Source organism: Seriola lalandi, unplaced genomic scaffold, assembly GCF_002814215.2.
Source record: "Seriola lalandi dorsalis isolate HSWRI2012SDOR001 ecotype SW California unplaced genomic scaffold, Sedor1 jcf7180002054945, whole genome shotgun sequence".
In the NCBI taxonomy this organism is placed as follows: domain Eukaryota; kingdom Metazoa; phylum Chordata; class Actinopteri; order Carangiformes; family Carangidae; genus Seriola; species Seriola lalandi.
In genome coordinates, this window is record NW_019525496.1 from 1,666,292 (window position 1) to 1,679,798 (window position 13,507).

The window sequence follows — 13,507 nt, forward strand, 5'->3', positions numbered from 1 at the left end:
TCACAGTACCTGGATCAGGCAATTATTTGGTGGATACTTTACTTTGAAATAGCCTGGCACATGGCACTCATGTTTGTCCATGTGTGAATTCCTGAGCTGTTATCATCAGAGTCAGATTCCCCATATGGAAGGATAAGGCTGGGTATTCTTTTATGTCAACAGCTATTCAGTTTCAGTCAATAACAATCAGGCCGGGGCACAAGTCTGGTCACATCACCAACTTTATACCTGTATCACACAAGGGGCACAGCAAAAGGATAGGCCTGCTCATTCAGCCCGTGCCAAGACAGATCTGCTAATCACAGCGTCACAAGACGCACCAACAATGACACCCAAACAATAGGAAACACCGCAATAATAAGGAAGATTTTATGAGCCACTAAGAATGGAGAGAGAGTTCACTGACAGTTACCTCTCTTGCCTGGTAGAGTTACCCCTGGGGAGAGAGGGATAGAGATGTTTTAATCTCAGCAAACAAAGGTGTTGTATCGCTTTTTTTTTCTCTTTTGTCTCTGAGCACCCCGGGGGGAGAGAGGTGTTGGCTTTTTGCGCTGCTTTTGTCCTGTGGCCGGCAGAATGGCCTTCTGGGAAACATGAGTGGGCAGGTGGAGGAGCGATCAGCAGCGTCAAGTGTCACAGTGTTTCCTCCACTGGTGTTTACTTTTTGTTTATTTGCAGAATGAGAGACATGGACACCTCTCTGTCCAGCTCCTCTCTCCTAAGCCCAACTCATCTCCTTCTTCCCACCGATTTTTGTCCTTTGTCTTTGTTTTCCACCTCTGCTTTCTCAGCTAACTTCCTCATCCACTCACATGAAGGCTCACTAAGTTTGTTTTTTGTTGTTGTTCTTCGGTGGATGGAGGGTGAGTAGCGTGGAGAGACAGTGATATAGTTTTCTTGATGATGGTTTCTTTTAGTTTGGAGGTAAGAGTTGTAATTTTCATAGATATTGGATATCATTCAATTTATTTGCATTTTATTACTGTCATTTGTTCTTTGTGGAAAAGATGATGATACGAAACTAAGCCTGGATTGAGAAAAACATTTTCAAACGCCAGCCGTTACACCTGCTGTTCAGTGGTGGGAAAACTCTAGACTACACCTTTAAAGAAGAAGCTGTTCACATAAAACATTTCTGTTCAAACCATTAAATATAATATGCAGAGGAAATTGCAGGTTTACAGACAGCTGTTACAACATGACCATATACTGTGGCCATATACTATAACTATATATGGTCCAGCCACAGTAATAATATTCACACTATTCACACAGGTGAGAGGCAAAGGACCAAAAATAGAAAGTAGGGCAGAGAGAGAGAGAGAGAGTAATTGAAATCAGATACCCGATGAGAGAATATGCGACAAATCGTTTCTGATAATGCTGGAAAGATCTCAGTATCATCTTACCTGAAAACACACATATAATACAGATTTTTATTAAATGATGAATGATCAGCACTCACTGTTTGATCGTTCTAATAAAAGCTTTTATTTTGCTGTTGCACTCACATTCAGGCCAAAAAGGTGGAAAGGTGTTACTTTAAGTGTGTAGTTCAGAAGTGCAGCTGCTGCACAGATGGGCCACGTAGACAGTACATGTAAGGAATGATAACAGTAATGTGCGTGAATATCATAATCTGAGCATCATGTGTGTTCATGTTCCCTCCACAGGACGAACTTGAAGAGGAAGAGGAAATGAAACCAGAGCCATGGAGGAAGCATAGGAGAGAGGCGGCTTTAATGCAGGGCGGACAGAGGAGCGCTGAGGGTTCAGTTTGCTCTTAGCTAAGACACAAGGACCGAGCTGTAACTCTAGCCCGCGAAGAGAGCTACGCTAGTGTATTTTCTTTCACTGCAGGCAGGCAGATATCTTTACCTGGTGCCAACACACACCTGAGTGTAGATCACATGACCTGATCACCACAGTGCAGTGGGAACAGGCAGCGGGGTGTAGGACAGCAGAGGAAGAAATGGGGGGGGGGGGAGTTGTCAGACAGCTAACTGAGCTGAATGATTAGTTTATATTTTCAGAGAAAATTACACATTAAGACTATTTCTGTCCATTTATTTTGTCTTTTATGTCAGATGTGCTACTAAAAATTTACCGTAAAATATTAATTTAAACAGTATTTGCCTGTTTTGTGTTTTAAAATTTGACACACACACACACACATACACACACACACACGCACACACGCACACACACACACACACACACACACACACACACCAAATCTGCAAAATAAATCCAGCACATGACCATTTATCCTGTTCTGTTATTTCAGGGTGTCTGATAATCGTGTTTTTGAGAATTTTCTTTTTGGGAATTACAAGTACTTGAATACAGTTAATTTAAAAAATCACACACATAATCCCCTGCACTTAATTTAGAAACAGCCATTTTCCATTTTGATGAGAGCCTGGGTAAAAATTTCAATTAGTTTCTGCTGAAAATGCCATGAGTTCACCTTATAACAGCCTCTGAGCAATAGCTACAAGCCTGACCCCACTGAATAACTTAACATAAGAATAAATTGTATGTTCTGTACTCATTTCATTAATAATACACAACTAATTTTCATACAGGATCTCTGCTCCCTGCCAACATAATCATAGTTGTCTATTTTTAGGTACAGGGATTTAATTGGCATGAATATTCCAATGAGAGACAAAGAAGTGCGTGTTGAAGATGGCAGCGTAAACAGTGTGTGATTCTCCCAGAAAAAGAGAGAAAGAGTCAGAGATAGAGAGAGAGAGAGAGAGTATTTTATATACAGTACAGTAAACAAACACATGTGCGTAGAGATGAGTTCATCTTCATCATCATCACTGTAGTTTGGCTTAGTTTTGGCCATCCTATCAGGTTGACTGGTTGATTGTCTTACTCATGTGTTTTTTCATCATGTCCACTGAGATCAGAGAAATCCCTGCCGTGTTTACAGCTTTGTATTCTATTTCTTAAGTGCTACTCAGAGGTTGATGTGTGTCGCTGCTCCAGTTACATTTGCATATTATTGGAAAATCCAATATGACATCAAACTAGTTAAAATAACCGCAATAATATCTGATACTGCAATCTATGCAACTTTCAGGTGATGGATAGGTATTTATGTAAATGATGCTTTGTCTTTTCATCAATTGTCTCGGATTAAAATGAAAAAAAAAGGGAATATTTAGAAAACGAGGATATAGTGTTCATTTTGGGCAAGCAACTAAAAGACCAGATCAAACTAAAAAGTGGCACAGTAAAATTCATCTGTGCATCTTTGCAAGGAAGGTGCTGCTAGAGGCTTAGTGACCTAGTGACTACTCACAGAGCTAGCTCACATATGCTAGCGAGTCATACTAGAAATACAACATTTTTCAAAAGATGTACACTATCTACTCACATCTGACACAAATAACCTACAATGGCTTCTTCCATTTTGGACTCTGTCTCTCATTTCCTTCAAAGCACAGCATTGTCAGGATGACTGAGTTTATATAACACACTTCACCAAAGTTTCACTTGACATTAAAAATGTGCACAGACTTATTGAATATACTGATCGCAGCCATTCCATTGAAATACATTAGATTAAATTTTAAGTTTTAAATGCCGGTGTGACGGCGCCTTTATGGAAATTTCTATAAAAGAAAATGAAATTATCTAAACCACATGTGTGTGTGCGTTTGAAGTGCAGTGAAGCTGCTGTGGTGAAACAGGCTCTGCTATCTGGTCCCTCAGTGATGGGCTGGGATGTGACAAGCTGCCAGCTCATATGGTGTTGAGCCTGAGTCACTTAGCTCTGGTCTGCCTCAGTCTCCAGGCCCAGACCCCTTCAGCCCAACCCTCTCACATCCCCACTCTCTCTCTCTCTCCCTCTGTCACCACACACACCCCCATCCTCTCCTCCAGCCTCATTTGGACCATTAGGGCCAAGACAGGAGAAGCCTCATTCTTCTGCACACACCCCACTTCTTCTCTTTCATTTTCTGTCATCTATTTCCCGACGCCTTCCCTCCATTCCTCCATCTCGCTGCCTTCACATGCAGACAACCCGTCGGGACTAGTTGTTGACGGGGGAGTTAACAGCGCATTGTGGTGGTGTTTAAAGGGTTCCAGCTCTATATGGCTGTCCGTCTAACTGAGTGACTCCATGCCTCCGGGCCTCCTTTATAGGTTATCTATCTATCTATCTATCTATCTATCTATCTATCTATCTATCTATCTATCTATCTATCTATCTATCTATCTATCTATCTATCTATCTATCTATCTATCTATCTCTTTGCTCATTCATAACAGCTGAGAGAAGCTCTTTAAACTGTTCATTGAGGAGTTGTTGTTGGCAGACTCGATCATATCGTATTCCAGGCCTATATTATTTTCAGTATCTCTCAGGGAAATCATTCTTTGGCAGAGTTTGGCTGAGAACAAACTCCATTGTTTCTTAGAGTGCAGTCACACAAGAAAGACTCTCAAGTTTCTCTTAATCCCATATCAGAATGTCTGTGGTATGAAACTGAGGCTATGAAGAAATGGGAAATGTCAAATTTGTCATGCTGATATCATTTACAAGAGTTTTTGATATTGTGCTACATTGAACTGAAACACAAAGGTGCAGGTCTCCAAACAGTTTCCATTCACACTCATATGCAACAGTAATGTGCAGTTTCCACATTTGTGTGAGTTTGGCACAGACTAAAAGACTCACAAGGTTACATTAGCAATTAATTAAAATTCTTTGATTGGAAGTCTCTTTTTGTTCCTATAATTAGTACCAAACTTCTTTTCATGAAGTTATTAGAAAACTATTGGGAAATTAGAGAACTGTATCAGCTTCAAAAACTTTGGATTAAGGTTTTTATAAATGTTATTTGGAGCTTTTTGAGAAAGTATAAAACACAACCAAGAAACAGATGCTGAGATACACTCTAGTGTCCAAAGCTGCCGTAATGTAAACGTAAGTGTAAGCATCTTGAATTGTCCTGATACACACTCTGCTGAGGTTACATGTCCTTATTTTATTTCAGCCATTTCTTCATAGCAGGTTACTTTGTGATATTCGGGAGATCAGGACCAAAATGTTTCTCATGTATAGAGAAAACTGGTCTGTTGATGTATGGTATAAACAAAGATTTGTAATTTATTGCCTCATTAAGAAAAGCTGCAGTGTAAAAGACAAGAGATCTTTAAGTGCACAGCTACGTTCAGGAACACTACCATTAGAGACCAGTAGGTTTGATGAAACTCCAGATGAGAACAGGCTGTGTTTGTTGTGTGACCTTGGTGAAATTAAAAATGAGGTTCATTTTTACTTTTTATTTTGCTGTCCTGCCTTCAAGGACGCACTGGATGTAATTTTTAGTAAAATGTCCTCTATTTATGTTAATTTCTTCTGGCTGGGTTATAATCATTGAAAACTTGTGCTATGGGAGGGGAACTTCTTTTTGTAGCGGATTTTATTTGACAGGTTTGGCAAATAAAAAGCAGAATATTTAGTTTAAGAAATATCCTGCCTTTTTTAAATGAAATGATATTTGTCACCATTGCAACTGTACTTTTGGTGTCTTGTAAACCCATGAGGATCGGACACTATGTGTGCATGAAAGATATATACACACATACAAAGCCAATGTGTGTACTTTAGAAAAGGGAACTTAAGAGTCTCACGTAAAACACAAATCAACATGCTCCACTAAGTTGCAGTTAATTTTGATGTGATCAGTGAGGGGACCCCATGTCTTCATAAATTACCAGCAAGAGTAAGATGAGTTGAGCCTATACATCTCTAAATAAGCAGGAAACAGGAAACCATTGAATTAAACCATGTCTTAAAACAAAGAGGGGAAGGTGATTTCCATTCTCACAAAATGTTTTAGCCATACAACACATTAAAACTGATCCTGAGGAGATTTCTCCAACTGTATGTTCAGCTTTATTGATATTGATAAAATAAGAGCAGAGGTTTGGTTTGTGTAGGAATATCTGAAAATTTCACAACGTCCAAATATCTGCCATTTTCCAGAATTGGTGTACGTATGATGGGTGTGTTGATGTGGAGAAAACATGAAGCGACGAGGTGATGGAGCGGAGAGGAAAAGGAAGGGTGGGGATCTGTGGAGGAAGGGAAGTAGAGGATGGAAGGACCAAAGGACAGAGGGGGGAAATACAGGACCATTACTACACTGTTAGACATCATCAGTGATTCAGCCCCAGGCCAGAGCCACTAATGGGGGTCTCTCTGCCTTTCTCTCCTGCTTCCTCTATCACACACACACACACACACACACAAACACACACACACACACACACACACACACACACACATACACACACAACAATCACATTCAAAATGGACACTACATGTACAGATATGAATTCATGCATGCTTCAGCGCTGAGAGCTATACAAGCAGACATGTGAATACACATGTACACTACTGTGCACACAGACACACACAGCTGAGCCTCCATGTCCAATCCAATAAGGTTTTTCATGCAGAGTTTAAAATAACAAATAGCTGAATCTACACCTCCTTTTTTTGGTACCTCAAACTGTTTCTGTCTTAATTTTGTTGCAAATCTGTACTGTACATATTGTTTTGATGCATTGAAATCGCTTCAGTGATACATACATTCATACAGCATGGTCCTATACATCTATTTTCCTGCTGCTTCACGGGGAAACTAATCTTGTATTATGATTCACGTAAGTGTTGATGTGTCATCCGTGAGACAAAAGAGGAACAGTTTAGCCCCTCTATCTCACCCTGTACCTTGAAAGCCACGCCACTTGTGCATCTCCGTAGTCTTTGAGGGAAAAAGGCTTACAATGCCACGCTGCCGAGAAAAGCCAACTCATCCCCACCAGCATTTGTTGTGCTCTGCTTAATCTAATTCAACTGCTAAAACCCCTGTGACAGCAGCTCCTATGCTTCAAGCACTAAATTATAGTCTTACAGGGAAACGGCAGCAAAAATAAAGATGAGAGGGAGAATGAGCAGAGTGGAGACAGGGAAGGTAATGCATACCGATAAAAAGGAGATGGATGAGGGATAGAGGGAAAGTGAGAGGCAGAGATACAGCAGAGCAGTGGTGTATCTGGTGGGACCATCACAGAGGCAGTGTGTTGACTGATGTAGACAGCTGGACATGGATTTTTTAATCTGTCTAAATAGGATCTGCCCAATGCAAGCTTTTTCTCCCGAACAGCAGGCCCAACACTGGGGTTGTGACAGCCAGACGACAGCATGGGACCACAGCACTGCAGAGATGACACCGCTGCTGTGTGTGTGTGTGTGTGTGTGTGTGTGTGTGTGTGTGTGTGTGTGTGTGAAGGAGAGAAGGGTGAGAGTCCAACAATAAGACAGGCAGTCAAAATGTCTGCAAGTCTTGCCGACACAAATGTCAGATAAACTTTGCGGATTTCGTTTCAGATTTCCATCTGATGCCAAACATTTAGCTGTGATGCAGTTTGTTGTGGACAGGCTACGTTCAGGTAGCAGCTGTGATGTAACGCAGACACAATAGTCTGGTTTCTGTCCAAATGTAGCTCAAAGTTCGACCAAATCTACAGAAAAACATCAAAAGAAAATGGGAATTAATGTACGGTTTCATCCCTTACTGTTCTTTGTACTGTTAGGACGCATTGAGATAAACAGTTTGTGGCATTAATTCTCCAGTTGGATGCTATTAAACCATTGAAAAACATGAAGGGGACAATGTGTGATCAAAAGATCATCAGTCAAACCTCAAATGATGGAAAACAATGTAGAAGACGTGATGGAAAGTTTGTTTCATGTATTAATTTGATGATGGTTATAATCACTCCACACAGATGATGTAATTTTCTGTGTTTCTGTGTTTTTTTTTATGCACAAATTGAAAATACACATAAAAGAGGTTGAAGTAAAATGCATTTAATGACAGGTATCATGTGCAAAATCAATGCAGGTAATGAGACGCCATTGGGAACATTAATAGTGAGGTTGTATGGGGTGTGAAATGGTTTTTGTGTGTGTGTGTGTGTGTGTGTGTGTCTGTGTGAGATCCCTCCTTCTGCAGCCTCCACTGGGAAACTGTACTCTTATCTGTAACATATGTATCTGCATTATGTGAAAAAGGAGAAAAAATATCTTTGGATTATTTGCCCGCTCTTCTGTGCAAACCGATGAGAGCCTCAGTTGCATGCCTAAGATCTAGTTTTAATCATTTCATATCTTCCAAATAATTTCTTGTCTTTATTTAAGTCCTATAAACAATTTCTACTGGTGTCATAAGACTTTAGTATGAAATTAAAGTTTGTAAAAAATTTATTAACATGGCAATTTCCTCCACGGTATGTATACTATATATACATGTGGTTTGTGTGTATGTGTGTGTGTACAGTGTAATGCATGTAGTTGAGTGGGTGTGTCAGCCTGGCCTATTGTCAACTCTTTCAGACAGGCTAACAGGCTCTCGGGTTCCTCGGACCCAGAGATGGTGATGGGAACACTGTTTAATTGGGGTAATCGGTGCGCTTTTAGGGACCTGCTTATTAAGAGAAACCCCTCTCACACACACACACACACACACACACACACACACACACACACAGAAACAGACACACTCTCGCCTCAACACAGACAGACAAGGCAAAGTGACAGCTCTGCCTCTCGCCACCCAATGCCTTCGCCCGAATCCCTGCGTCCAAGATCCCGAATCAGGAGGTGGGGATGCAGAGTATGATCATGAATGTGTGTGTGTGTGTGTGTGTGTGTGTGTGTGTGTATATAACAATGACATCTCCGTAACACTAACAATGTTTAACAATACTTAAATGTGTCAGTGATGCCATGCCTATGCTGGAGATGGAGATGTGGTGATGAGAAACACTGAGCTCTGGACATTTTTCACAATTTTTTTCCATATTCAAAAATTAATTAATAAAAAAAACATGTTATTTTGAAATTGATCTATAGTTAACAGATTTTCAGACACAGACTAAAAGAATATCTGATTGATTGTTTATAACTAGTTAACCCTGCTTTAAAATATGTTGCAGTAAATAAATAAGTATGGCATTGTATATCTGATTTCCAGTGAGTGGTGCGCCGCAGCATAACATTACCACTTAAAAAAAAAAAATTCTGTGAGCATGCTCAGTGAGATCTAACATCGCTTGAAATAACAAACAGCAGTTAATTCATTGTCGGAGGCAACAATGACTGAGATTGTTTTATCTTGTCTCATCCTGCTTTATTGTTGTTGTAAGAGAGAGGGAATTGAGGATTAGACACTGTCTGACTCTGCCTAACCCCCAACTGCACGCATGCACGCGCGCACGCACGCACGCACGCACGCACACACACACACACACACACACACACACACACACACACACAACCCCACAGAACACAAGCAAACTTTCCCCAACCCCCACACATACCATTTTTCCCTCACGTGTGATTTGCTGCTATGCTGTGATCAAATCATTTTGCTGCTGTCTGACTGGCCAACAGGTAACGAATATGGAATAAAATTACACTAAGATATAAATATGATACTTCTTGCTTTTACATCACCTATAAGCACAGTCTTCTGAGACCTGTGACAGAGAAAAATTGACAGAGACTGTCCTCTAAACATGTTTTGGTCTACTTCAACTTCCTCTCTGAAATATCTTCACCTCAGTTTTTCATTAATTTCCCCACAGTCACCTCTTTCAGTCCTTCCGGTTTCATCCCTCCCTCCTCTCCTCCCATTATCCATGCATTCTTAACTTCATGAAACTCCACATTACAGCCCTTTGAGAGGCGAGGAGATGGGAATTCAGCTTTCCTGATTCCTGCTTCCCCTCCTCGCTCACTCATCCTAAGACAAAAGGTCTTTTATGTTTTGTCGTGTTTTCTGCTGGTCTTACATGTGGAGATGTTGCCCCGGTCTGACTGAGGGTCAATACATATTGTTTATGAAAAACAAAAGGATGACGACGTGATGTCATGTCTAGACTCCATGCAAATGAACAAGGTTCATAAAAACCTATCGCAAGCGTGTGTACAGTATTTTCAAAGCCACGTGACGACGCACACACAAACACACGCACATTCAATAAACCACACACACACACACACACACAGAGTGGCAGACAAAGTGGGAATGATTATGGTAATGATAATAATCATGGCTGTCATCATGTTAAAAATTAATCTGAGTTAACGGTAATCCACGTCTCTTCATTAGATTACTGGTGTGGGGAGGGGAGACTCACAGGCCATCTGTACATCATTAACAGAGTCTCAGTGACAGCCCACTCCTCCACCATCAACTTCCTCCATCCCTCCATCCCTCTGCCCTGTCATACATCCCTCCATCTTTGTCTGCATCCATGTTTATCCTGTACCACTGTCGCTCGGTCTCCTCTTCCTCTCTGGCTTCTCTCTCATTTATTCAGTGTGTCAGTCTAGATGTGCGTCACATTTACAAACCAAACCCGGTGACAGAGAGGATTTGAAAATCACGCTGATGTGAGATTCTTTCCTTCTCCCAGGAGTGTCATTATCAGCCGGCGTCATTGTCAGTCCATTATTATTATTATCACATCTCATTTCTGTTATGTCATTGGACATTGTTGCCTCTGATGCTCCTTTAGTTCCTCCTACAAAAGAGCACTGTTGAAATACGTCTGACCAAAAGGTTTCATTTCTGCAGGATAATTTGCTTTTTACAGCAAAGGTCAAAGGTCAGGGTCAGAGCTACAGTACAGCAGAACTGCCTGGAGCTGGACAGGGATTCATTGTCTCGCTCAAGGACGTCGGAACATTGGCTTGAATCTACAGCAAAGGAGTAATCTTTTTACATAACCGAGAGGCTCCTCAGCTGCCAAGCAAAAATGAAAAAAGAAAAAAAAACAAACAGACAGAATAAACCTTGACACATTCATCATCGAATCATGTTGCTCATGTCACTGGAACAAGCACAGACAGGCAAAAAACAAGAGAAATAGAGGAAGATGCTGAGGGCTATGTACAAAAACTGACAATGAAAGGCATCGAAGATACAGGCAGGCAAATAAATCAACAGTTTAAGGACTAGTTCAACATTTGTGGAAATACAATTATTTGCTTTCTTGCTGAGTGTTAGATGAGGAGATTGATGCCACTCTCATGAATGGATGAAAAATATGAAGCTACAGTCAGCAGCTGGTTAGCTTAGTTTAAAGTAAAGACATGGAAACAGGGGGAAGCAGCTAGCCTGTCTCTATCCACAGACAACAAAATCTGCATCAACCAGCATTTGTAAAGGTGCAGATAGGCAGAAAAAGAGAAATACAACTCTGGAGTATCTCTATGATTTATCCAGGGAGTTGCTACATCAGGCCAAGAATATGGCCACATATAACCGCCACGCAACCTTTCCTTATTTTACATTTTTTGTGAGGATTAAACAAACAAGATAAAACATGTTAATTAGTGCACTTTTGAGACACTCCTGATTTGTGGATTTGTTACCTTTAAATAGATGTTTCCCCTTGTTTCTAGTCTGTATGCTAAGCCAAGTAAGAGGCTGCTGACAGTACCTTCATTTTTACCGTACAAATACAAGAGTGGTTAATCTCATCTAGCGTGGCTGGCTGTGATTTCTCCCTCTGAGTATTAGTAAGCTTTAATAATTTTCTCAGCTAGAGTGATTATTTTTTGTGATTTTTACACTGTTGTATTTCATATAGGCTGTAATAAAGAGTGATATTGATTAATTGTCAGTTACTGTCAGTTAGGCTAGTGTTCTAGTTATCTTTTAAACTAGCTAGCGCCTGGTCGCTTTCAGGTTTAAATTTGCTGATTTAAATCTAAAACATTAAGTAACTTCTGCAGAAATAGAGCCAGGGTGAACAGGTGAACCTGTTTGCTGGTGCACAGAGCAGGTGAGGACTTCTTCATTGGGAAACACTAAGTGCAACATGATGTTTGCTCGCTGGTCCGCATCACGTCCAGTTATGAATCAGTGTAAATCTCAACACTCTATTTCCGAAAAATGTCGAACTATTCCTTTAGCAGGACAGAGTGACTGCAGCCTAGACAGAGTTGTAATTAAGCAAGAGAAGGCGGCGATGAGCATAGACAGTAAATGACTCCAAGGCCTGTGATAATTGATAGCATCTGTGCCTTTATTTCAGTGTGGGGAGAGCCTGCTGTGGGCAAACACCTTCCACAGTCTGCAGCACCTATTTACAATCAGACACACTTACTACACTGTAACAGTGAAATACACCAGTGAACTGTGTTTTCTATGAGGGCTCAGCAGAAGTCACTACCCAGTCATTTTCCGCCTCGGCTTTTCAACTGTCAAGACTCCCAAATCAAAGTGTTATCTCACACAGCACCACAACGTGAAGTCGACAGTGGAGTCCTCAAGTCTCAGGTGTGGCTTCACATCGCTTTAACCTCAGCCAGCACTCCAGCTATCTCATCTCAACAGACGTGCGGGACGAGAGAAGCTCGTCAACTTTTACTGTGACATCTGCCGGAGAGGAAAGTGAGGAAACAAACAGAAAAGTTCAGCTGCTCCTCCTCCCAGGCCGTTTGTCTGTGTCAGAACTCCATTGATTTTCCTGCTGACTTTATAGACAGCTTTGAATATTGTTAGGAGGTGGAGCTCACATCCTTTCGGGTGTGCATGCATGAGTGTGTGTGTGTGTGTGTGTATTGACAGATGGTTGTCATTGTATGAGAACGCGTTTGCACATTCATGTAATGGAGGCAAAGAAACATAGGAAACATATGTAGTGGACAGCAGGACTCGCTGACTGGAACTAAATGATGCACGTTCACAACACATGCCAAACACACTTTGACTGCATCAATTCCATATATGCTCAGTTGTATATGAACTGTACGTCAGTGTGGTGTGATGCAGGTTGTGTGATTCATGTGTTGTGTAATAGAAGCTGAATCTTTAATGTAAAGATTTTGTTTGGCAGGAATTTTGTGACGTGTTTCTGAAAATGCATTGTTCAGATGAAATTAATTATCATCATGTCAGCACAGGAGCTAACAGACTGAGGGGGATTTAGTGTCTGAGACAGCATCAGGAAAAGACTGACACATGATGTAGTGAATGTCTGAAGGCGACAGGAAGAGGCAGATGTGAAAACAGAACTGAGAAAAACTTAAAAACCATGAGAGGAGCTGAACAGACAGTCCAGCTCTCATGATGAGAGTTGGAGACTCGTGCTCACTTATTACTTTGTGTATGTGTGCGTATGTGTGTGTGTGTGTGTGGTGTGTGAAGGCCCCCGCCCCTCTGCTGGCCCCGCCTCTCTATGCGCAGCAGCCTAACTGTTCCTGACAGCCAGTGGCTCATTAGAGCTGCTGTTCTATGTTCCTACCTCCATCCGCCCGCTCCTAGTTTCCTGGACCCAGCCCCCCCCCAAAACAATATGTGTGTGTGTGTGTGTGTGTGTGTGTGTGTGTGTGTGTGTGTCAGCTGGCTGCACTCAGGCCTGAGCCGGGACAGGCACGGGGGTCAGTGGGGAAGAG